We start from the raw sequence: 23,738 nt of genomic DNA on the forward strand, positions 1-23,738 counted from the left end.
AGCACCCAGGAATAATGCACTGTGCAATGTTCCTGCAATAAATAAAACCAGACCTGTCAAAAATAAATCTCACAATGCCTACTATAAGCTCAAACTTAAGAACACAGTCAGTAACTGATCAAACGCGCAGGCCATGGGAACGTAGCAAAACATATGAACGACATCAATAGCAAATCTCAAAAGATATAGTGCAGCTCATAGGAACATGGCCAGAACAGAAACAAGGCCAGAACAAGAACACGGTCAGAACACAAACATGGCCAGAACAGAAACACGGGTCAGAATAATAGAACCGTAGCCTGAATTATTTATTACGTAGGGACCTAAAGATGGCTCTGTACTCCACATCACCAAAACCTGAAGGCCAAAGGACAAACTGAGAGTCCAGCAAGAGAATCTCTCTTGGCTGGCTTCAACACCTAGGCTATAATGGGTAATGCAGAAAGAAGCATAAATAATATAATAACCAAGATTTCATAGATATATGCAGTGATTTAAAATATAATTTCTCTGCTTATTACTTACACATAGAAGGAAGTGCTCTGGCCCATTGCAGTTTGTCCACGCTGGGAAGACTAGTGCATCCTTCACATGTGCATCCTTCTGTAGTGACAATTCATGAATTTTATATAATAAAATTTTGGATTAGTGTAACTACTAATACTTAAGATTCATTGCACTCACTGGAAGGTCTGACAGAGGATTGTTGTCTTTGTGCTTCCATGTTGGTATGGCATACATATCAGCAATAAGTCAACTTTGCATGTAATGGTGTTGAATCCAAAGACATTTGGAAATGTAAGGTTCACACAAATACACTAACTTGAAATGAAACTTTTACAATACTCACAGTGGAGTCCATGTCCCTGGACAACCCAAAGGACCAAAAGTCTTCTCGAGTAAAACACACGCCTTCCGCTTTGACAATCAGCTCCAGTGCAGGATGCTCAGGATCCAGGACATACTCAAGCTTAAGATAACAGAATTTTGTATGACTTTGCTGTAATCTGTCTAGGGCCGTTTGTTAAATCAAGAAATTAATGACTTATGTTTATCACACGATGACTCAAATATCTAACCATATACTTCATTTTCGATTGAAACTATCTTACCAGTTGTTCTTGGTCAGGATGCAGCTTCTTTTCCCAGGCTTCTGTGGGGCTGGCGTAGGAATGGTCCACAAGACAGTTATCCTAAAATTGCGCTGATTATACAATATATTGAACAAAAATATTAATGCAACACTTATAAATTCCATAGATTTTATTGAGTTCAAAGATAATAAATGTAAATCAGTCAACTGAAATAGATTCATTAAGCACCTACCTATTGATTTAATGTGATTGGGGATACATATATGCATTTGTTAGTCACAGATTCCCCAAAAAAGAAGATACCATAAAATGAACAGAATACCGATCAGTATCTTGTGACCACCATTTGTCTCATGCAACGCAACACATCTCCTTTGCATTGAATTGATCAAATTGTTGATTGTAGTCTGTGGAATATTGTCCCACACCTCTTCAATAGCTGTACAAAGTTTTTGGATATTGGTGGAATCTGGAACACGTAGTGTAGTTAGAAAACATGTATGCACATAAACAACCCATTTATTTCAAGTACATCCATTTACAGTATCTCCATTCCCTCCTCCAACTCAGAGCTGCACATTTCAACATCTCCTGAAGGTGACTCTGGAGTGGACTCAGTGGGCCAGCCAGGTTGTGTCCCTAAATGAGAGAGCAAGTATATTATGATGCGAAAGAAGATATCGACACTAAATAAAATTTGCCTAAACCGGATTTAGTTGACATACTCTGGTGCAGAGATTTCACTAACGCATAAGGTGTCTTTATGTGCAGCGGCTTTCCATCAAGGGTCTCAAGCTGCACCAAGTTGTTGGGCAGTACTTCTGTAACCCTAGAAAATGAGAGGAAGTGTGCTATTGCTCAATGTTTAATCTGATGTGAGGTCAAGCCACAATCATTTACCATTTGACCAAATAACATTGCATGGTCAGAATTAAATATTACATTCAACAAGGTAAGTAGAATCAAATTGAATTAGATGTATGTATGCATACCTAAATGTGGCTTGGCTCCAATTTGGGTCCATGGTACCCCCAGGCCTCCCCTTCTTCCTCTTATTTTTCTTGAGGACCTCCATACCAGGGGAGATGATGAAACGCTTCATTTCTCTCTTCATCCTCTGCCGGTAGGCCAGCTTCTGTCTTTTCTGGGCCCTCTCCACATTGCAGATCACCTGACTGATTGGAGATAGCTAGATTATGGAACATTTACCGGAGAATAATAAATAAAGACAAATTCACAAAGCAGCCAGAAGTAACCACTGAGTTATCTGTTTATAATAGGATACAACATCATACATCAACATCATATGTACCTTTCCAAAAACCTCCTCATCTAGGCCACCCCTGAGCTGCACAAAGGCCTCCACCGAATCTTTGTCTTGCTCAACAGAAGCTGTCACCTCTGGACAGTCAGATATTAGCTGAAACTACAGCATTTGGCAAACAGACAAAACAAAACGAGGTTTTTAACTATTAAACTTTGATGATTATTGGATTGAGATTGTTACTGGTGAGTCTCTTCTGTGCAGTGGCCTGATCACATTAATCGCCACTTTCTCACTGTGAAATATAAGGAACATGCCAACATTTGACAAACATGCTTTGCTTTTAGTCTTGGTGCTAAAGCTAATCTGTAGATCAATAAATACATGATAAAAACAAATGGCATACCTCAGTAAACAGATGTGCCTCTCGCCCAAACATTAGGCGGAAGGGGGAGTACCTGGTTGAGGCCTGTACACAGGTATTATGTGCGTACACAACTCTCTGAGGCTGTCCTCCCATCTCTCCTGTTGGCCCTGGATGGTATTCCCAATGGATGCCTTTAATGTTTGGTTCGTCCTTTCATCAAGCCCGTTTGTCTGGGGGTGATATGCCGATGAAACCCAGTACTTGAGCCGTAGCTCCTTAAAAGCCATGTCAGTCTGAATTTTAAAAAGTCAAAGACTGATAAGTGATTTAACATCTACATTGTGGAAAGAAAACATGTTTCTGTCAACTCTATCACCATTTAAATGTGCATTAGTACATTTTTAAGGTTAGCTCCTTCTTGAGCCGATTTAATGTGTAGTAGTACAAATATAAGGTTACCTCCTTCTTGAACTCACTGCCCTGGTCGGTGAGGATAACTTCAGGCAAACCATGTGTGAAGATGTCCCTCAAGGCCTGTGTGGTGCCAAAATGATAAAACATACATGAATTTTTTTCTTACTGATCATAGTGGCAGTGCCATAACAAAATATATACCACACCTCCTTCACACTGGCTGCTGTCTTCTTCGTGAAGGTCCTGGTTTCCACCCACTTGGTGAAGTAGTCTGTCAGGGTAAGCAGTACATGTTCCCCATGGTAGACTTCGCCACTGGCCCAAAGAGGTCCATGCCTAGGGTATGGAGTCAAGTTTTCACTTTAGAAAACGTCTGTGTGTGTGTGTGTGTGTGTGTGTGTTAATATATTAATTTGTTTGTTTATGTGTGTGAGATTAATCAATGATTTCACTCACCGACCATGTGCCATAGGGAAACTGGCTTGATGGGCTTCAGTTTGGGTGCTTCTGTCTTCACCTTCTGCACACAAATATGAATATTAATCTAAATGGTTTATGTACAGAGACAAAATAAGAACAAATGCTTCATTGTCCCAGCATGTATGATGCTCCCTCCATTAGCTAGTAGCTAGCTACAAGCTACAACAGTAAAAACAAAAAAGATTAAATCGAATGTAGCTTGCAAGTTAGACTATATTGGATAGAAGTAACTGCAAATACTACTCGCTAATCAGAAAAAGTAATGTAATGAAAAGAATAGGCAGTTTTTAAAAAATCTCCTGAAGGTGATGTATTTTCTCTGCCTCTCAAGCTGCCTGAGGTAAATTCTTGGCAGTTTGTGAGCGTTTTGTATTTAATAGCATCGTTAGCAACCAGCAGAGAACGCTTGCCAACCATGCAGGCAAGGTAGTCAAGTTGACGCTAATTTACACATTAATGACCGGAAACGTAACCCCAGAAGGGAATAGGGGGGATGACATTTGGAGGGGGGATTAAATTTGGCGTGACAGCCCCCCAAAATCTGAGAAGGGTCCAACTGCAGACCTCCCTCCTGAGGCCCCTAGTTCTGTGAGCCAATGGGGGTTGAGCATGACCTCCCTCATGAGGTCCCCAGTTCTGTGAGCCAATGGGGTTAGTAGTAGTACTACAGTATAAAGTCACGAAAAAGGCGCGTACCACCACTTTTGTTCAAGAAAATATGGAAAAGGTATGGTAATGTTAATGTGAGAGAATGTCTTTGTATTAGCCTGATATACCTGTGTATACCAAAAAGCTCCATTCTATACAAGTGTATGCACGTGAGCCTCACACATGAAGGTCCTAACTGCAAAAGTTATTTGAATTAGTATTTTGCTGTTACATTCTTTCCCTTTAACAGATGCACCAGTCAATTATTATCGATGGATACCCACCTCCTGTCCAACGCTGCACTACATGTTGTAGCTTCTATCACTGCACCATCTGTCCATGCATAAAACCGACAAAAAGATCCAAAGTACTCCAGCATTGGAGAACACATCTCAGGACAGCAATTCCTTTCAAAGGTCATTATTTAATCATAGTTTGCATTTCCTACTGATGGAGGATATACATTAATATCCAAAGTGCAAAGCCCACCCCCTGTAGTTTTTACACAATTTATTGTACTAAATAATATTTTGAATTGAAGTGAAATTAAATTGTCTTTGTTTTTTGTGAGACTGAGATGTATACTTTATTCATGACCCAATTTAGCCCTCATGGGATGCTCATGATTAATCAATAATCGATCATTCTTCAGTGTTCTATCATGTTGATCAAGCTTAACAAATTAAAATAATTATTTTGTCATGAGTGCTGTAAGGATGAAAATGTAATAATTTTACTTGCCCACCAGAGGGAGCTATGTAAAAACCTACACCAGGCTACCTAATCTTATTCTATTTAAGTTTTGTTTTAAATGCCTTTACTGTGTGAGAGAAATACAGTGCGTGGACTGGCCATTGGCTATTGTCTAGCAATTTTGCCATAGCTATTATGGAATTACTGTTATATATATCATATATTTATAATTAGATTTCTAATATATAGTTTTCATATAATTGTATTTTGTGAACTATGACCTGGCAATTGACTTCTGAAAGAAAATACAATACATCCTCCGACCAGCAGGGGGCAGTAATGCCTGCTTGATGGGTCTGAGCAGGGAGGTCTGAAGTACTGCAATACATCCTGCGACAAGCAGGGGTCAATAATACCTGCATGCGAGGGGCCTGAGAGGGCCCTGAAAAAATTGTAATAGGTCCTCCCGAGCAACGCAGGAAGAGATTGAATGAGTGTTGCATGCGAGGATGGTTGCTTTTGTCTATGATTTTGAATTATACATTTGTTGACAATCGAATGTGGATCACGGATTAAGTGACTTTAAGAAATGGAGTGTGAAATGGTGGAAAGAGGAAATAAGAAAAGGAAAAAAGGAATTGAATACGAAGATAAGGATGATAAATATGTAGTTGGAATAAAGGTGGATGTGAGGCCAGGGCATGGATGGGAAGCAAATGGCATTTTTAATGACGCCCACGAAATAGGGAAACCCGTAAAAAAAGGAGATTGGGGAAGTAAGAGCAGTGAGGGTAACCAGGCGGGGGACTGTAATCGTGGAGTGTCAGTCGAAGAGACTGAGGGACAAGGCTCTTAAAATCAAAAGAATTGAATCCACAAAAGTAGTTCGTTTTTTAATGAGAGAAAGAGCGCTCCGGAAAGGTGTTATTAGTGGGGTCCCGTTGTCGGTAGACGCCGATTGTTTTTTGGAGGTAGAAGGAGTTTTAGGGGCAAAGCGGATGAAAAGCTATCGGGAAGGAAAAGAACAAGAATGTGGATCAGTACTTTTAGAATTTGATGGAGAATTACCAGAAAGAGTCTATTTAGATTATGTTTGTTACAGGGTGAGGGAATATGAGAGGGTTCCACTGAGGTGCTATTGGTGTCAGGATTATGGACACGTGGCAGTGGTGTGTAGGAAAAAGTATCACAGGTGTAGAAGGTGTGGGAAAGATGGGTGTTCTGATGATGATTGTACGGTGTCTAAAGAACAGGCAATATGCTTTCACTGTGGGGGAAATCATGAAGTGGGAGCAAAGCAATGTGAAAGAAGGAAGAGGGAAAGTGAGGTGGAAAGAGCACGAGTGCAGAATAAAATAACATGCAGAAGCAACGAAGAGAGTGAGGGCAGAAGCGGGAACTGAGAGGAAGGAACAGAATAGAACTGGAATAGAGGGAAAAGATCAAGGGAGATGTAACAAAGAAATCATGCATTTGGATAGAAGAAGGTTTCTGGCTTTTATTGCGATGGTGATTAACTGTTCAAGCGAGATAGAAACAAAATCAGAGAGAATCAGGATGGTGGTGGATGCAGCAAAATAAATTTTGGGTATAATGGATGTGAAGGGGGACGAAATACAGGGAATTTTGGCGAAAGTGTTTAGAGGGAGTCAGATGCCAGGGATATAGCGAAGTGGTTCAGGTATAGGAGGGTGGAGCTATTGTTTTATTTTTATTTCTTTTTGAGAACTCAATCAGATGCCAAATGTACACAGTAGGTGGCGGTAATGCACCAATTTAGGTTTTCCTACCGCCATTAAAATCAGAGAAGAAGAAGAAGAAGAAGAAGAAGAAGAAGAAGAAGAAGAAGAAGAAGAAGAAGAAGAAGAAGAAGAAGAAGAAGAAGAAGAAGAAGAAGAAGAAGAAGAAGAAGAAGAAGAAGAAGAAGAAGAAGAAGAAGAAGAAGAAGAAGAAGAAGAAGAAGAAGAAGAAGAAGAAGAAGAAGAGGGCCCTGAGGACAGAGGTCTGAAGTGCTGCAGTTGGACTCTTTTGCAAAATCTCGCTCTGCCTCCCAATCACACCAGCCTACATCCAGGACTGGCTACGCTGTATGCGTGTTTGCATATATGTGTACGCATACTTCTCATAGTCTAAATTTATATACATTACTGTTATCACTTTCTCATAACAAACACTTGATAAACACTTGATAATAAATGATATCTGACGAAAAACACGTTTTCAACGTACACAAATGCCTAGTTACATGAGCAAAATGTGTTCAGACGCTAAGAAGAGAGAACACAAGTTCACAAGTTCTTGGAAGAATTTAGGAAGCATGTTTAATTTTAGCTAAGGTAGCCAATACTGTTTATTGTAACTTGGCGTAATTTTGATAGCAGTACTTTTAATTGCAGGCCTAGATTTTGCAAGTGTTAATGAATTATAATGCTTTGTATGTGTGGGTAACTTGGCATTTTTGTACGTTGAAAACCTGTTTTTCTTCAGATTCTTACACAGTTCAGTGGGGTTGGCCTACAAAAAGACGTCATCACTGCTATGTCAGCACAGAATGCACCGCCTTGCATGTTTGCCTGAAGAGTCTTCCTCTGCCAATGCAGCCTTCACAGTGTGAAATTACGCACCATGTCGTAAGCGTTATCTTGATTTTAGAGCAAGAATGTGAAAATTATTATTTTTTTAAATAACGTGAAAAGATACAACTGCAGATTTCGTCACTCCAAAATGAAGTACTAGAGTCCGCCTTTGTCCACTGGAACAAGCGTTTTTTTATTTTTAGCAAGACCCGGTAAGTAGCTAGCCCTCGACGTCTAATCTAACACAGTAGCCTGTTTTGTGACTAGCTAGCCAGTTTGTTAGTTAGCCTACTAGCCAGCTAATTAGCCATATGAGGCGTACAGCTCTTTATCTACCCTCTCCTCAGCTTTTCGCTGTCATGAAAATAAGACTGGTGCTACTTAGCTAACTTAACTTTTGTAACGTCAAGATTGATAGCTGGTAGACTGTGTTTACGTGGTATGTACTTTCAAGCTTGCTGACTAGCTACTACCAACTACTAAAATTTCTGTGATTTGTGCTTATGGATACTGTTAAGCATTTAGCAAGCTAGTACCAGCCAGCAGGTAACGTGATACTGGTACTGGTAGCGCTAACAAGCTAGCTCTCGCGCTGTCGTCGTAGTCTTGGCTATGACGCTACAGCGACAATATTCATTCTTTATTCATTATTTGTTTTAAATCTCTAGTTAGCTAATATATTGGATGCGTATTTGACTGGAAAGTGGTGGAATTATGTCAACCTCTCTTCGCGAACGCCATTTTTCACATAGTTAACAGTTACTTGGCCTCTTCACAAGCAACACTGCCAGCAAGTACTCTGCATTCCTAGCTTACAAATCCTGAATTAAATTATAATGCTGCAGTGCACGCAACAGTTTGCTATTGTCAGATATTAGGCTTGCTAGTTGGTTGGGTGTATAGACGACGGCATATTGTTTGGGATGGCTAGCACTACCAGATAAAATGCTCAGTTGGCCAGCGAGCCAACTAGCTAACATCAGGTTGTGTAATTGCTTTAGTTAGCCGTGCATACGTGAGGTTTCTACTGGTTATGTAGCTAGCTTGTTCAGTGGATTTCTAGCCTGGTGAATATAAGTTGCTTGCTCGACTTAACATTCTCTAAATGATTACGTTGAATACGCGTAGCTGATGTCGCCTATTATGTACTGTGCAGCTGAATGCACGTTTTAGCTAGCAGACTAATTCATGTTGGCGAGTGAAATGCAACAGCGTCGATCATGGATATTAGCTCGATAACGTTAGTAATCGAGCAGGGAAATAGGCAGTTCCCAGATAGCCAGCGACTCTGGGCCGGATCTGAGCCGTCTCCTGCCCGGCAGTGCTGATCCGGCCCGTAGTTGGTCTGGAAACATAGCGCCCACTTCATTGCAACGCAATGTGCGCTGTTTTCCTCCATATGTAGGGTAAGCGCATGGTTTGGTAACTTGCAACACTGCTTTGGCGTGACCGGGCCAGCTTTCGGTTCTTAACCTCAGCACCGGATGTAATGTCGCCCCCTGCTGATATACGTACGTTTTCGCTCAAAAAGCAAGGCTGCGTCCGAATAATGGGCCTCATTCACCAATATCTTCCTAAGTTTTTTCTTAAATTTGTTCTTGAGAAAATTCCTAAGAAAAGTCTACGTCCGATTCACGACGTGTTCTTAAACCGCAGAATTGTTCGCACATGTGTTCTTAAAATGATGAATCCCATTGTCCTCGTAAGTGTAAAGCGCGTGCCAGTTATTCCTAATTAGCATAGATAAACGCCCCGCCAATCCCCATAAAAGGGCAAGAGACTGCACGGTCGTGTGCACACAGAAATCGAAAAGAGAAGTTGAGAGCGTCAATAATGCCCAAACGAAAATCTAAAGACGGTGGAGCACCGGACTCCAAACGTAAGAAAAACTTCAGTAGTTCTGAAGTGGAGGTTTTGCTACGGGAAGTGAACAGCAAACGACCTGTCATATTTAGTAGCGTCAGTAGTGGATATAAAATAACACAAAAAAGATGCATGTGATGATATTACTCGTTCAGTGAACGCTGTATCCGGAGAAGGGCGCACAACTGATGAAGTAAAAACTGGTTGATGTCAAATCTGAGGCAAAAAATAATAATAATAATACTGGTGGGAGTGGGCGCAAGGAATTGCGTGTTATGCATTCAAACGGCAAAGCGCTTCTCGTCACATTAATACCGCTAATTAAATCAACCGGCAGTATCAATCAATCAATCAATCAAATTTTATTTATATAGCGTATTTTACAACAGTTGTCACAATACGCTTTACAGACAGCCCTAGCCTAAACCCCCACAGGAGCAAGCCTAAGGCAACAGTGGCAAGGAAAAACTCCCTGTGGAGTGCATCGGAGTAAACCAGTGGCTGCACAAAACACTGCACAAAAAATTTATTGCCAGTCATTTTGGTGTCACCCCCCTAGTGACGTTATCTTCTTCAACATGTCCATGTGTTTAATAATCAGATCATAATCAGTGTATTAACCATAACACAGAAGTCTGTCTTTCAAGAATAAAGGATATGAGATGTTTCTAGCCAGATGTTTTTAATTCAATATGTTTGAAACTTAAGAATGATGTTCAGTAGTAGTTTTGTAGGCCTAACATGTTATGCCTATCTTGCATTCAATTTAACAATTATTTTCATACAATCATACTAATTGGGATATGAGTAGACAGGAGGGTGAGCGTGAGCAACCATTCTCAATGTGACAACCATTTAATTTCATGTTTGTGACTGGTAGCCTATATTCCTTTTTTTGTTTTTCAATTCCAGCCTTGGTAATGAAGTAAACTTTTTCACCGGGTTGTCCACGTTTATATTGCCTGCATGAAACAACACGGTAAGAACACACAGGGCGAAGTATCTAAGATGTGCTTTTAGTAGTCCATCTTCGGAACATCGTAGTTTCACCACGGCAGACCCACATCAATTACATCCGCCGTCGCAAAATTACGTAGCCTAGTGTAAGTGCAGTCGGATTCTCTTAGCACCGTGGTTGTCTTTTCCTAAGTCCTTATGAATTCTCCTTCACATCTTTCCTTGACCTCATGACGTTTTCCATCGAGGTCAAGGAAAAGTGGTTAGGAAGACAGGACGTAATTTTTTTTGACTATTCGGTCGCAGCCCAAGTTTCCCCATTGGGCGCTGTTACACCAAATTTTCATCTCCCCTATTGTTTTCTGGGTCACATTGTGACCTTACATTGTGCCGATTGGTCAGACCTCTCTGTCCGAAGATTCAGGTTCAAACAAGCTTTATTGGCATGACGTATATATATATATATTGCAAAAACATGAGTACAACAAACAATAAACACATGAACAGAATACAAATTTGTGCATGTGTGTGCATTCGTGTGGTATTTCTGTATCCTAGCTTGTGTAATGGCGTGTGTAAATTAGGTGAAACAGTGAGTACAATAATTAATATTGAAAATATCTCTCTCTCTAGCAAGATTCATAGATCACTTTCATAGATCACTAGCTAGCTAGAAAGAGAAATAAATACATAGCCAGCGAGACCGATCACTAGCTAGCTAGCTGGAAGAGTTTCTTACTCTTATATAAAAGCTTCTCTTCCTAGCTAGGCAGCTAGCTAGCGATCACTCACTGTCGTTAGCAACCAGTAGAGAACGCTTGGAAAGCATGCATGCAAGCTAGTCAAGTTGACGCTAACTTGTAAGCATTAAGGGAACGTAACCGGAAACGTAACCCCGGAAGAGAATGGGGGGATTAAATTTTTTCCATTCATTTTTGACAGCAAAAATAAAGTACTTCCACTCAAATATTTGTTAACTCCTTGCATTATATTATAAAGAAAAATTACTGATTGTTTCTCCGAGGTAAAGTATTTTTTCCTACACACAAACAAAGATATGAATATATTTATTATTTATTTATGCCAATGTCTGCACTATCCTCTTTGTACAGGCGATTTAGGCATGTGAATAAGGACACAACTGAGTGTCTTTTGAGCGAAAAAATTGTACTTCCTGGTTCTGATGTGCTCCAATTGGGATGGCAGCAGGTGACCAGGGATTGCCATTCTCGGTGAAGCTCATAAACTCCAGTGGTTATTCAAGGTATTACAGTTTAGTAAGCCTCTGGTGCCAAAAAGCAAATTTCCCAATTGAAGTCCATTCAAAACTACGAATTTACCCTGGCTAAAATTAAATTATTTTGGACAGAACATTTTATCTCTCAAATTTCTTCTCAATGAACTAATTACGCTCCAGGCACTGATTTTTGTTCTGAGTCCCACAGAAGAAGATATAAGATTTATTTCATTCCAGTTTGGTCCGCATAGTTTTACGTCAGTGCTCACAACTGCTTATGAAATGAATGAACGAGTAGGAGACTGTTATTGACTCATTGATGCAGAAAAGGGTTGAATTCAAAGTTGCTTGCACAGAACCAGTATATCAGAATATGCAGAGTATTACACCATGACCTAGAATAACATGAATCCACTTATTGTTTTGATTATGTTGTTATTTTGATACATTAATAAAAATAAAAAAGTAATGTTACCTGCCATAATACTCTTGCATCCATTGTTCATAATAAAGCTAAGCATATGTAGCTCTTAAATTAATATTCCATTACGCTGATTCTACAATATTATTTTGACTACATTCTCATTTTGATATTGCTACTAATAGCGTAATGTCATTAAAATGTTATTAGCTGTATAATTTCTGTCTTTGCATGATGATGGTGCTGATGATGACAACATAATCACATATGAAAATTAAAGCCGCAAGCGGCGTTGGGAGGGGTCCAAGCATTGGCACCGTTGCGCCCCCTATGGAGCGATTTTAAAATGGCTTTTTCCTCGTGATCATATGCCTTCACCCAACATATCTACTGAATATCATGATGATTGTATAAAAGATTAATGACTTATGGCCAATTTTGTGCTAAGAGACGCTGCCGGATGACTTAGTTGCGCCGCCATAGATGTGTCCTGGCCGCTTCCGTAAAGGCCTTTACTATGTCGTAACACTTAGATGGGATGTCGTAACACACATGTGGCCCGGCGTGTATGTACAGCTGCAGCGCTTCCATGCCGCAACTAAAAAAGGCGTCACACTAGTGTTGTCACGATACCAAAGTTTTGACTTTGATACCGATACCAGGTTTAGTATCACGATAATTGATACTGAAACGATACTGATTCAATACTCGGTACCAAACGATACTGAAATTACCTTAATAGATCAGAAACGTAATGTCCACAAGGGTTGATCTCATTTTCGAATTCACAATTTATTAAAAACCTGGTTTATTAACAACCGTTAAGTTTAAGCTTGTTCAACATATCAATAAGCATAGGACTATAGTGTTACAACACTAAACCATAGAAAACTATATTAAATATACTTCAAAAATTAAACAATTGTAAAGTAAATTATCTTTAACCAGGTCTTTCACTTTAAAATAGATCTAAAAACAGCATATTTCAATAACAATACAGCATCTTCCTGTAATTAAATATTGACAAATTAGAACACCTATTGCTACTGAAGTCAACTGAGTCGAAGCCTGCGCTGTATCAGCGAAGTGAAGGCACAAGCACACGTCACCTCACTTGGCAACCTCAGTTGCTACTGCCATCTAGCAAAGATTCTGACAAATGACACTTTTCATCCTCTCAATCAGTAACGCGGGAGACAAATTTCCCTGGCTTTTACATTTGACTCAAAACTACCGAACGTCAGAATATTCTAATGCCGAACAGTTTTTTTTTCAAGGACCGAAAAAGTGCTGAAGTTTCGGGAGACAAATTTCCCTGGCTTTTACATTTGACTCAAAACTACCGAACGTCGGAATATTCTAAGGCCGAACAGTTTTTTTTTTTAAGGACCGAAAAAGTGCTGAAGTTTCGGTATACGGTGCAACACTATGTCAGACACATATTCCAATCCATCCAGCTTAGCAGAGAATGCACATTTCAGAGCGCCTCAGAGACAGATAGGATAATAATACATTTCCATATAGCCTAATCAATACGACATTAAGAAAAAACGAAACAAAAAACGAAATATCAACTCGACATTCCTGCTAGCATGCGTGCTGCGCGAAGAATACCTTATTATTTATTTAGACATTGGCAGACTACAGAATTTGCCTCTTGTTTATATTCAATAGTAATTGCAGCGAGAAACTGCAGCTGTAGACACAAGAAAGTTTGTTATATTATGGTAGCAACGGAATGAAGCGGATTACATATATAGGCTATATTTACCGTCATTGTTTTATTATACCAACGTGTTTTCACGCGTTTGCAGAGAATCTCAATTACTATCAATAAAAATGGTTTAGGTATTTCTCAGCATAATGACGGATGGAGATGGGACAAAAATAATTTTCAACCGTTTTGGCAACGTTCCAACACTCTCCTCATCACTGTTCCATGGGTCACAAAAACTATTACACTAACGCTTACATTGCAGTGTGAAATATCCACATTATATAATACCACTAACCTATTTAAAGACACTCAATTTCAAAAAGAACGTATAGATATTGTGAACAGTAATACTTACATAGCAACATGGCATTTTATCTGTGTTTAGTAGTATAGACAGAAAATCAATGACAAAGTCCTATCCGCTTCTGTTTTGCGTAAGAAAACGATGTCAGATAGACCTATCAGCAAAGAAATGGCTTAGCTATGCCCCGAAGTCCTCAATAATAATAGTACTCTCCAAGAAATTATGGAAATCGTTGACAACGTTTCGTTAGGTGCGTCGTCTTTAATGCTACGCCACAGTGAATGCGCAAGTGAATACGATAAGAAAATATTTCGTTACGCGGAACTATAAAACGCTATTCCAAATGCAAAATCAGACATGTTATGCATAGTTAGAAAGCTTATACTCTCACCTACTGAATAAATGAACTGTCAATCAAGCCAAATTGTACTAAAAACGGCGACAACGTCGTAAGCAACAGGAATCCCAAACGGATTGTCCAAGACGATATATGACCACTCAGTCGCAAAAGGGACATCTCTACTCGTAAAACCAATGGTAAGATTGTATATTTATTCAATGTTTAGTCCCAGATATTGACTGTAGAATGAGATAGTTTTTTTTTTTTTTTTTAATTATACCGTCTCGTTTATTTCGTTATTCAGTGAGCAGCGTTTTCACTGCTGTATTGGCATTTTTTAGGGCTAACGTCGGGTTTATCTTGTTGCTACGGAATATTACATTACATTACAGGCATTTGGCAGACGCTCTTACCCAGAGCGACGTACAACAAAGTGTATAACCATAACCAGGAATAGTTAGGAACCATAGGAAAAGAAAAGTAATTATTCATCCTCTCAAAAAGCTTTTACTAACAAACTTTTGGCACAATGCTTCCCCGACGTTCAGACCCTCCCCTCACTGCTAAAAACTAGATCCTACGGTGTCGGATTACTTGCGTCGCCATGGATGTTGCTTGCCGTAAAGAAGTTTACTAGCTCTAGCTTTTCCGCACCCCACCTAATGAAAATGTCCAAATGGTGGGCAAACCATATGGCGGACATAGGTGCTCCCAATAGTAAAGTTGTAGAGCACATTCAGATGCATCAGTCCACGAAGTTTTGTGTTGATCTGACTTATGGTGTGGGAGTTATGGCCTTTTAAAGTATGACCCTCTTGTTATAGCGCCACCATCTGGCCAACATAGGTGATTTTTAGTGCCTGAGTAGTGGGGGGCCATAGGAACCCACCCACCAAATGTGGTTGGTGTACAACTTATGGTTGCTGAGCCTCAGACATTTTAGCGGAGAACTTCCACGCCCCAACGAAAAGGTCAAAATGGCGGGCAAACAATATGGCGGATATAGGTGGTGCCAATGGCAAAGTTGTAGACCACGTTCAGATGCATAGGTCGATGAAGGTTTGTGTTGATCTAACTTATGGTGTGGGAGTTATGGCCTTTTACGCACTACCCCGTAAAGGCCTTTACTATGTCGTAACACTTAGATGGTCCGGCGTGTATGCACAGCTGCAGTGTTTCTGCGCCGCAACTAAAAAAGGCGTCACATTAGTGTTGTCACGATACCAAAATTTTGACTTTGATACTGATACCAGGTTTAGTACTACGATACTCAATACTGAAATGATACTTGAAACTTAAACGATGCTAATTCGATACTCGGTACCTAATGATACTGAAATTACAGATAGAATAATAACACATAAATGCACATTTCAAATAATAAATACGACATTGAGAAAAAAACGAAAAAAAAAGACGTAATATCAACTCGCGATCTGCGTGCTGCGTGCAAAGTAGCCTACCGTTTTATTTATTTAGACATTGGCAGATAGAGAAATTTTGGTTACGCTGACCTATAAAACGCTATTCCAAAAGCAAAATCAGACATGTTATACATCGTTAGAAAGCTTTTACTCTCACCTGCTGAATAAATGAATTGTCAATCAAGCCAAATTGCCCTAAAAAGGGCGACAACGCCGTAAGCAACAGGTGTGGTATTACGCACAGCTATTTTTGAACGTAGCCTACCCAGTGATCAAAAATCTGCATATATTTCACAAACAGATTGTCCAAGACAATATATGACCACTCATTCGCAAAAGGGACATCTCTACGCGTAAACCCGATGGTAAGATTGTATATTTATTAAATGCGTAGTCCCAGATATTGACTGTATAATGACATGGTATAATTTAAAAAAGAACGTTGTCTTGTTTATTTCGTTATTCAGTGAGCAGAGTTTTCACTGCTGTATTGGCATATTTTAGGGATAATGTCTGGTTTATCTTGTTGCAACGGAATATCACATTACATTACATTACAGGCATTTGGCAGACGCTCTTATCCAGAGCGACGTACAACAAAGTGTATAACCATAACCAGGAATAAGTGTGTTGAAAACCCTAGAGAGAAATACCGTTCCAAGTGCAGGGAACAACCGCATAGTCCAACTTGGACCCTGTAGGTTAAACTGATTAACACTAACACAAACAAGAACAGCAACAACGCAGTCTATGCAAAAATACAAGCAATAGTTAAGACGAGTTAAGACTAAGTCACCTACGAAACAACTACCTAGTTACAACCCTAAGCTTACAGTCAATTTAGAGGTTAAATTGAGAATACGATTTCTCTCAGCATAATGACGGATTTAAAGACTAAACGAACTCACCCGATATTGTCTTCAAATGGACCGTATTATTTATTTAGACATTGGCAGACTACAGCATAAATTGCGTCTTTTGTTTATATGCAATGTTAGTAATTGCAGCGAGAAACTGCAGCTGTAGGTCGTTATGTTATGGTAGCAACGGAACGAAGCGGACTATGTATTAGGCTACCGTCATTGTTTCATTATACCAGCGTGTTTTTGCGCGTTTGCACAGAAACTCAATAAAATGGTTTAGCTATTTCTCAGCATAATGACAGATTCAAAGACTAAACGAACTCACCCGATACTGTCTTCAAATGGATCCAGGCTCAAGAAAAGTAATTATTCATCCTCTCAAAAAGCTTTTACTAGAAAACTTTTGGTAGCCTAGCATGCATTCTGGCTGGCACTGTCTTCTATTGCCTCCCCGACGTTCAGACCCTCCCCTCACTGATAAAAACTAGACCCAACGGTGTTGGATTACTTGCGTCGCCATGGATGTCGCTTGCCGTAAATAAGTTTACTAGATGTCGTAACACTTAGATTTGGAGATCCAGCTCTTCCGCACCCCTACTAATAAAAAAAGTCCAAATGGCGGGCAAGCAGTATGGCGGCCATAGGTGCTCCCAAAAGCAAAGTTGTAGAGCACGTTCAGATGCATAGGTCGATGAAGGTTTGTGTTGATCTAACTTATGGTGTGGGAGTTATGGCCTTTTACGCGTTACCCTTTGTTATAGCGCCACCATCTGGCCGACATAGGTGATTTTTAGTGCCTGAGTAGTGGGGGGCCATAGGAACCCACCTGCCAAATTTGGTTGCTCCAGGACTTATGGTTGCTGAGCCTCAGGCACTTTTAGCGGAGAAAAATAATTAGAATAATTAGAATAATCCTAACAAAAACAATAGGGTTCCACCAGCTTCGCTGCTTGGACCCCTAATAATAATAATAATCCTAACAGATAAAATAGGGTTCCACCAGCTTCGCTGCTTGGACCCCTTATAATAATAATCCTAACAGATATAATAGGTTTCCACCAGCTTCGCTGCTTGGACCCCTAATAATAATAATAATCCTAACAGATACAATAGGGTTCCACCAGCTTCGCTGCTTGGACCCCTTATAATAATAATCCTAACAGATACAATAGGGTTCCACCAGCTTCGCTGCTTGGACCCCTTATAATAATAATCCTAACAGATATAATAGGTTTCCACCAGCTTCGCTGCTTGGACCCCTAATAATCCTAACAGATACAATAGGGTTCCACCAGCTTCGCTGCTTGGACCCCTAATAATCCTAACAGATACAATAGGGTTCCACCAGCTTCGCTGCTTGGACCCCTAATAATCCTAACAGATACAATAGGGTTCCACCAGCTTCGCTGCTTGGACCCCTAATAATCCGAACAGATACAATAGGGTTCCACCAGCTTCGCTGCTTGGACCCCTAATAAATAGGCCAAAATAAATAATGAGAAAAGCTATATTTAATTTGCTCTTATTATTTTTCTATGATGCTGATTAAGATTAAGTGGTGATGATAGATAGAAACTTTATTGATCCCGTAGGGAAGTTCCCTTAGGGAAATTCAGGTTTCCAGTGAGTACAGCACCGTAAGTCAAAAAGTTAACAAATTAAACATCACACATCAAATATCAAACATAGAGATAGTAACAATATACATAAAATAAATAAAGAAAATAAATAAAGAATAAAGTAGCAGCGGTTATATAAAATAGCAGCGGTTGTTCCAGTTTAATTAAATAGGTAGTAAACAATAAATAATGAGACTGTTCAGTGTGATGATGATGATGTTCAGGTGATCAGGCCTAACTCTACTTCCTCAGACCTCAGACCTAACCTATCCTCCCCCACCCCCTCCTCTCCCTTCCAACTTTGGAGTTGTGCAGTCTGATGGCACGGGGAACAAAGGAATTTTTCAGTCTGTTCGTGTTGATCCTCGGGAGCAGCAGCCTGTCGCTGAACATACTTCTCTGGTTGCTGATGACAGTGTGCAGGGGATGGCTGGTATTGTCCAGAATTGCCAGCAGTTTTTCTAGAGTCCTCTTTTCCGCCACTGTCACCAGGGAGTCCAGCTTCACGCCGACCACAGAGCCGGCCCGCCTGATCAGCTTGTCCAGCCTGGAGGAGTCCCTCTTTGATGTGCTGCCCCCCCAGCACACTACAGCATAGAACAGGACGCTGGCTATTACCGACTGGTAAAACATCCACAGGAGTTTCCTGCAGATGTTAAACGATCGCAGCCTCCTCAGGAAGTACAGTCTGCTTTGGCCCTTCTTATAGAGATTGTCAGTGTTGTTGGACCAGTCCAACTTGTCATCCAGCACCAGCCCTAGGTACCTGTAGCTGCCCACAGCCTCAACTTCAACCCCCTCAATTTGGACTGGATGGGGGCGTGGTCTGGACTTTCCAAAGTCTATGACCAGTTCTTTTGTTTTTGAGGTGTTGAGCTGCAGGTGATTAGTGTGGCACCAGATGACAAAGTCCCTCACCAGACTCCTATACTCCTCCTCCCGTTCCCCCCTAATACACCCCATGATGGCCGTGTCATCAGCAAACTTCTGAATGTGACACAACTCAGAGTTATAGCTGAAGTCCGAAGTGTATAGGGTGAAGAGTAGAGGAGCCAGCACAGTCCCTTGGGGTGCTCCTGTGCTGCTGACCACAGTGTCAGATGTGATGTCCTTCAACCTGACATACTGTGACCGGTCTGTGAGGTAGTTGGTAATCCATGACACCAAGCGGGGGTCCACTCGTATCCTAGCCAGTTTGTCTTGAAGCAAAAGGGGCTGGATGGTATTGAAGGCACTCGAGAAGTCCAGAAACAAAATCCTGACCGTGCCACTTCCCTTGTCCAGATGCGAGTGGGCCCGATGCAGGAGGTAGAGGATAGCATCCTCCACCCCAACTCCTGTCCGATATGCAAACTGTAGCGGGTCCTGAGCATGCTGCACCTGAGGCCTGAGGAGGTTGAGGAGGAGCCTCTCCAGTGTCTTCATGATGTGTGATGTGAGTGCCACCGGTCTGTAGTCATTCATCTCACTTGGCCGGTTCTTTTTCGGAACCGGAACGATGCAGGATGTCTTCCACAGGGTGGGCACTCTCCCTAGTTGTAAACTGAGGTTGAAGACGTACTGTAGAGGCTCCCCCAGTTCAGCGGCGCAGGTCTTTAACAGCCTGGGACACACCTTGTCCGGGCCAGCTGCTTTCCTGGGGCGAACCTTCCTCAGTTCACTCCTGACCTGGTCCGCAGTGATGCAGGGAGGGGGATGGGAGGTGGGCAGGGAAGAGGGGTCAGCTCTGGAGTTGGTTAGAGGGGGGTGGGGGATGGGTGGAGGGGACCACCCATCCCCCATCATGAAGATGATAAACATGTCATTTACAAAGATGATGATTGTATGAATACAATACATAAGCCTAATTTATCAAGATTTTACGTAAATTATTGAATTTTGCCCATTTATTTATCATTTCTTGGCTAACTCTTAGAACTTAGTTCAGTGTGCTGTGTAAGCGCGAAAATTTGCCTGTGTGCTGTGATAAACCGACCATCACGTCAGTGGCTACAGCTTTTTGTAGAATACCTCTGTTTTAAAATTCGCTTCATAGTTCCCTTTTAATAGTAGGCTACTACTCATCACTTTTCTAAAGATACAAACGTTCATTTTTCGGTATATTTGTCATATCTTATGTATTTCATGATTGAAAACAAAACTCAAACACAAAGCAAAAAACGGTTTTTAACTGATGGGGTACATTTATCAGTACTAGGCAATGACATGTTGAATAATTTCCACCTAGTACTGCTTAGATTGTCACTCCCGGAGTTCAGGATAGCATGAATAACAACATTACAGTACATTAGGCAATTCCTAATATTTCAAATACTTATCTAACGTTCGTAATAAGGCTTTGACACGTTAGTCCGGACAGTAACAGAATTATCAGAGGACCTCGGATTTCTCAGAAAAAACACGAGGTTTTAATTAAACCACAATTACTTGATTTCCTGGTAAAATCATAGATATGGTTGTTCCGGAGGAGAATTACGATGGTAAAAAAATAAATAAATACATTAGGATCTGACCTCACCTCTAGTGAAACTAATCCTGTCTGGACAGGGCTTTTGTCTGACATCAGCACATCGGTAGTGAGCTTTAAAAAGGAAGAGGGCTAAAATAAATTTTAAAATCTCCAAAAGCATCCCATTGGAATCGTATGTGTGAAGCTGCATAATTCACAGTCTTTGCATAATCTTAAGATGTGTGCACTTCTAGGACTAAAAACTCATTTAGGACAGATTGTTTCTAAATTTGGGAGTGTCTCAGATTTTAGTTGTCTAGAAGTTGTCTACTGTATGGGAGGCATAAGGAAACAAATAGGAAATAGGCTATACTATTTAACATTCGCCTTAGCTAATGTTAGCAGCAATACATATCCCTGTGATTTGAGCTAACTGGTTGTGCAGTTAACATTACAAATGTAATAGCCTATTCGAGCTTGGTAATTACAAGTGACAGCACATGTCATGGGAGCTAGCTAGCTAGTCTAGCTTTTTGCATCCGAGATGATTCTATTAGATCTTTTTTAGAAACAAATTGAATATATGACATTTAATGCATTAAAATGAGAGAACTAGCTACCTATTTAACTGAATGTCAGTTACATTCCTGTAGTTGTCCACTCATTCAGGAGGGAATTCGTAATGTTAACTTTAGCTACGAGAGCGTACAGGTATGTAGCCTATTTCTGGTCTGGTCTGCAGCTCATCAGCACTGACTTGTGCTAGCTCGCTCCACACAGTTCTGTGATCCATACGCATTTCAGTAACCGTGGAAGTACTTTACGGTCGTGTTCCTTGTAGGCTATTCGTCAGTTTTATGCATTCCACAAATCAGAGTGATCTGGTGAGTCATATGTTGACCAACCAGAGTCTAGTGTTGAATAAAACAACGCTGCTATAACTTCGTAACCAAATTTTGTCAAGAAAAATCATGCATTGATTCTTATTCTTATATGTGTTTTGGATACAACTCGGTTGGAAATGTGACTGTAAACCCCTTAGTTTGACAGAAAAAGGCAGGAGTCTCCATTATAGTCTATGGGGAAATCGGTGCACTGGACGCCATATTGGTTTCTGCAACTTCTGACTCCTCCTGCCTCTCGAGTTCCTATATACGTTCTGTGTGCTCCCCATTGGTTTCTATTGGCGTCGCTGTCTCTACATATTCTCTAAGCCCACACTTGGCCACTTGTGGGCGTCACCTATTTTTTGACTGACATCTGTGTTCGTTAGGCTAAATGTTGTCCAGGTTTCATGTTATCATTTTCCATTCTGAATAAAAAACATTTTTGCAGTAACCTAACTCTGAAAGATGTTAGTCAATAGTCAGCTGATTAGCTTGGCTGTCTAATGTCTAGCTAGTGAGTAACAACCAACAATAAGAAAAAACATTTTCTTTGTAATTAGCCAGCTAATGTCTTCGAAGTTATGTCTGGTTTGCTAGCTAGGTGGCTGATAGAAACGATCACAAACAACTAGCAACTAATACGTTATTAGTTTTATGATCAACTTGATTTTACTTGATCTACGTTTCTCTTACAACATACATACATTACATTACATTACAGGCATTTAGCAGACGCTCTTATCCAGAGCGACTTACACAACTTTTTACATAGCATTTTACATTGTATCCATTTATACAGCTGAATATATACTGAAGCAATGCAGGTTAAGTACCTTGCTCAAGGGTACAACGGCAGTGTCCTTACCTGGGAATCGAACCTGCGACCTTTCGGTTACAAGCGCAGTTCCTTACCCACTGTGCCACACTCCGTCCTACACTCCACACATACAATACAGAAATCACGAGTGAATCCTCCATTGTGGAACTATAGAATGTGGAAATAAAATTTGAAAAGGGGGACAATTTACTTGACGGATCTTTAGATCAAATCTTATTGGTTACCGCGACGCGAAATTGTACACAGATATCTCTAAATGATCAAATCTGTAAAGGCTGTAGTTTCACAGCTCTGTTTGTCACTGTGTACCAGGTTTAGAGAAGCAAGATTATTTCTGATCTGACAGTCATTGAAGTGTTGGAAGAAAATTGGGTTGGTGTGGTCGTGCCTGAGGGAGTTACCACTGTTCTATCTGATGAATGTGCTCCTAAGCCATGTGTGTCATATCACTTGGTTCCTTGGCTGAAATTAATTACTTTGCAGATGCTGATTTTTAGCGTTTTTAAAAAATGCTAAATGTAGAAATACAGTCTGGCTCACATGGTAGGTTACCGGGGGGTAAATTCCAGTCAGAGTTATGCTCAGTGTTGGGGAAGCTACTTTGAAAGCATAGCTTTGCAAGCTACCAATTACTTCACGCTGGAAGAAGTTTAACTACAGCAAAGCTACCCTAGGGAGAAAACTAGTTTGGTAAACTAAAGCTACTTAGAAAAAGTAGTTTAAACTACTTCGTAAAAAATGATCAAATTGACAATGTACACACGGTGTGATACCTCTGTCTGCTTCAAGTAACGCCCGCCGTGTCCACATCTTGGCAAAGAACGTCCAACGACTTGTACTTGATGGGGTCAGCGAAGTTCAACACGCATCCCTGGCTATTGACGAGTCCACTGACAACACTGACATTTCCCAGTTGTGCGTTTTTATCAGATATTTCGATGGGAAAGATTTCAAAGAAGAACTGTTGGCTTTGATTCCGCTGGAAGGTAATACGACTAGTGACATTATCTTTGGAAAACTGGAGGAGCTATTTAAAAAGCATGGCTTGTCATTTGAAAAAGTCAATCTTATCATCACAGATGGTGCTCCTGCCATGGTTGGAAAAAAAAGGGGTCTGGTGAGCAGAGTTAAGAACGTCGCTCCCAAAACTAATGCACTTCACTGTCTCATTCACCTAAGCGAACTGTGCGCCAAACTAAGTGGGGATCTGAAAGAGGTTATGGACAAAACAATGAAGATAATTAACTTCATCAGAGGGAATTCAAGTACGCAGCATTGCCTGT

The 23,738-nt window shown here is 40.5% G+C and overlaps 1 protein-coding gene and 1 long non-coding RNA gene across 8 annotated transcripts in view; one reads left to right on the forward strand and one right to left on the reverse strand.

Annotated features, from left to right (window-relative positions):
- Nucleotides 1-2,102: 2,102 nt before the first annotated feature.
- On the reverse strand, nt 2,103-2,974 carry LOC118229025. Its single transcript, XR_004765597.1, has 3 exons — nt 2,765-2,974; nt 2,407-2,520; nt 2,103-2,269 (listed from the first exon to the last, which is right to left on the reverse strand). It is a non-coding gene; the product is annotated as an uncharacterized LOC118229025 (long non-coding RNA).
- Nucleotides 2,975-7,433: 4,459 nt separating this feature from the next.
- extl3 (exostosin-like glycosyltransferase 3) overlaps nt 7,434-23,738 on the forward strand; it is a 75,946-nt gene continuing 59,641 nt past the window's right edge. For 3 of the 7 annotated variants that reach the window (XM_035421469.1, XM_035421468.1, XM_035421471.1), the window contains exon 1: nt 7,451-7,748. The gene's annotated coding sequence lies outside the window, so the exon portion shown is untranslated. Of the gene's footprint in view, nt 7,749-19,602; nt 19,717-23,738 lie in introns of those variants that run through there. The other 4 variants (XM_035421472.1, XR_004765684.1, XM_035421473.1 and 1 more) reach the window with 4 other exon arrangements.

The sequence above is a fragment of the Anguilla anguilla genome, chromosome 6, assembly GCF_013347855.1.
Source record: "Anguilla anguilla isolate fAngAng1 chromosome 6, fAngAng1.pri, whole genome shotgun sequence".
NCBI lineage: Eukaryota > Metazoa > Chordata > Actinopteri > Anguilliformes > Anguillidae > Anguilla > Anguilla anguilla.